The following is a 3330-nucleotide window of genomic DNA, read 5'->3' as shown; positions in this document are numbered from 1 at the left end:
AGACAAGTAAATGCATAGGTATAATGGTTTGTGACATTTTGAAAATGTAAATGAACACACAGAATGTCCCATTTCCTAATAGTATAATCTTAACACACATGAATTCTGTCAACAGGGAGACCAAACAAAATTAAGGCCAGAATTACACACACAGAAATAATGTGTAAATCCTACCCACAGCACACCATTCGTGCCTAGGATCTACGTGTGGATTGTATACCTGCATGCTTTTTGCAGGAAGAGAGTGTATATGGAAGAGGCAGAATCTCTTTGAGAAGATCATTTCCACACATAAGGCACCTTATCATTTTCTATCTCCCTGCTACTCCTTCATGTTCATTTTATTGATTCTTTAAAACAAATTTTATCTGCTTTCATTTATGCACACATGCAGGCCAGTTGGTATTTCCTACTACTCAGCTTTTCATAGATTCCTGAGTTCTGTTCAACTTTCTCTTATTCTTATAAAGCTCCAAATCAGCCTGGGAACCCTTCCTCAGGTAGTTGAAGACTATGATCATTTGGCTTAAATGTAAATGATGAGGCGCGCACAGGAGGGGCGTTCCATCGCTAGACCTTTGCCATTCCGCACAGTGCATGAGGCTCAGTCACACGTTCGCAGACTTGGCACGTTTGGTGATAGTGCTGTGACTGCACAACGGGACCCACGCCTTTGCGTGGGGAGGGTGACAGTGGGCTGAGGTGATTTCTCTACAAGTTGTCTTCACACCTTCAATCTGTTACAAAGTAGAATCAATCAAGGCAGAGATCAGGCTGTATATCACTTCCTCAGTGTGGGGGGGTGGGGGTGGGGGTGGGGGTGGGGGGAGGGAGCCCTGGAGAGGCACTGCTACCATTGGCCAAGAAGCTGTTCAGGTAAGTGTGGGAAGTGCCACCCTTTGAGTATGTGCTGCCTGCTATCCCCTGCTATTGAGAGCTCACAGAAACATCTAACTATGGAGAAAACCAATGAGAGCCCCTAACATAATCTTCCTGTGGGTTACAAATTTGCAACCAAGCCTTAAACCCGGGGATAGAGACAACCATTCTGGCTCTTCTTGCCCACGCATGTCTGGACTTACATTTGGAGAGGTTGTAAATAGCTTCTGGAGCATACTGTGGTCCTAGACCTCGTTTCCAACTCCATCCAACCTGTATGTACGTTTTACACTCTGTGTTTTTCAGATGAGACTTCTCTCGGTTCCCCACACAAGCTGTGTGCCTTCACACCCCAAGGCTTTGCTTAAGCTCCTCTCTGTCACGCCCACATCTCTAATTCCTCCCCTTTCTTCAGAGCTTCCTCATGCCTTTCTCAATTCCCCATTCAGAAACACCCCTCCTCTAAGCCACAACGGCAATCTGTTTTCACTCTTTTATGACAATTTGTATAACTGGCTTTATATAGTCAAGTTTTGTGTTTATGCCTGATCTCTTCAATAAGACTATTAACAAATTGAGGGTAGGATCAATTGGTGTATCTATTTGCATATTCCTGAAGACCAATGTTTTGTTTGTTCACTGTTTCCATACACACAGGTGCATAAACTGTTTCCATACACACAGGTGCATAAAGTCTCTCTCTCTCTCTCTCTCTCTCTCTCATACAGTTTATACTCAGTCTTATAATGCAAAGCTCTACTTAGAGATTTCATTAATGTCTGATGGATCATTGCTACCCTCTCTCCCCCCTCCATCCTACCCTAATCATTTGACTTCCAACCATAAAGAGAACAATGACATTATCAAGATTACCAGGAGTGCGGTGTGTGTAGTGTGTGTAGTGCCTGTCAGGCACTGGGCCACTCATGGTGCCACATAGAAAAATTGCAGGTTTTGCGGTGAAGGGGAAACTTGGCACAGCAGGTAGTGTCCTTTTAACTTTCTCCCCTGTCTTTAGGGGTGTGTGTGTGTGTGTGTGTAGCATTTCTTGATTCTCTAGAGAAATCAAGAACTGGTGAGAGTAAAGGCATCATTTGTCCTTCATACCTATGTGTGCCGTGTCCACCTTTTCCTGCAAAGAGCTGACTGTGTGCTTGCTTAAGCGCAGTTACTGCTTCCCAGGATGAGGAAAAGGGGTGGGGAGGGAGCCTTGGCAAAAGAACTTCCTAAATATACTGTCCTAAGTATACAATCCAGAGGGGAGTGGAGGTTTTCAAGCCCTGGGCGCTGAGAGGGTCATTGGTTAGCAGAGATCAGCCAAGGTGTACCTTGAGAACTGCCTTTGGCCTCCACTCTTGGTAATACCCCCAAACCAGGACGCCACGTGAGTGAATAGCTGTACAAAGAAGACTGGGTTTTGCCTGGGGAGCGCACATCGCAGGGAATATGTCCCCTGCCCACGTCAGCTTCTTTCTCCTCTTACCCCTTGCCCTCTCTGGGCCATGGGGTCTCCATTTCAGTGCCCAATCAGGTGTGTGAGTGTGGGGGGGAGGAGTACTGGATTCTGAACTCCTACTATATTCCCATCCCTCCCGACTTCCGTGTCCCCATGGATAGGGAAACGACCAGGGGCCTCGCTGGGGCTGGGGTGAGGCAGTAGTGCTGAAAGGACCAAAACGAAGGCGCAGAGGCAAGGACCCCATTGTCAGTTCCAGCCTGTTGCCGAGCCAGGCCGGCTGACAGGGGCCCTGGGGACAGGGATGCGGCCTCTCGCTAGCTCTCGCCGTAGGTCTGACATCAAACTGACAAGCCTTTCCCTACCTTTCCTGGAAAAAGAATGATGTGCCCAGCCTCGGGGCAAGGACAGTGAGCTCTGGGCGATGGCCAGGGGGTTATCACTTCCATTCCCACGCGCGCAGGTGTGTGTACGGGGCAGGGGGGGGGGTCCTGGGGAAGGACCCCCGCGCAACTCCTGTCTGTCCCTTCCCAGACCCTCCCACGTGGCCAGTCTGTGCGCTGGGCACGGAGGGCAGATCCCCCTGAGCGTGGCTCCGGGAGACTTCGGACCTCTCCGGGGACTCAGCTACCATGGACAGCGACTTCCACGCAGCCCCTCCGACACCTGCCCCCTCCGCAGTCTCCCTCCCCGAAGGCACCTGCTCCGACAGTGGGGCGCATGCATAGAAAACACCGTGCACCCCTTTCCGCCTGCCCTTCGAGCCCCAGGAGACAGGCGGGGGTAGAAACTAGCGGGGCAGGTTGCTTCCCTCCTGCGGCGGCAAAAATGGGGCAGCGGGGGGAAGGGGCAGGCCTGCCTGGAAAATTTGGCCAACTGGAAGGTCCCGAAAAAACAAAAAAATCCCCGGCCCCAGCCCTCCCCCCTCGCCCGGTTCCCCCCCGGAAAGGGTTTGGGAGGGGTGAGAAACTTCCAAAAAAAACCCGCCCACCCCC

This window comes from Myotis lucifugus, unplaced genomic scaffold (assembly GCF_000147115.1).
Source record: "Myotis lucifugus unplaced genomic scaffold, Myoluc2.0 scaffold_193, whole genome shotgun sequence".
In the NCBI taxonomy this organism is placed as follows: domain Eukaryota; kingdom Metazoa; phylum Chordata; class Mammalia; order Chiroptera; family Vespertilionidae; genus Myotis; species Myotis lucifugus.
The sequence above is the reverse complement of the archived record's forward strand: the minus strand, read 5'-3'. Positions refer to the sequence as shown.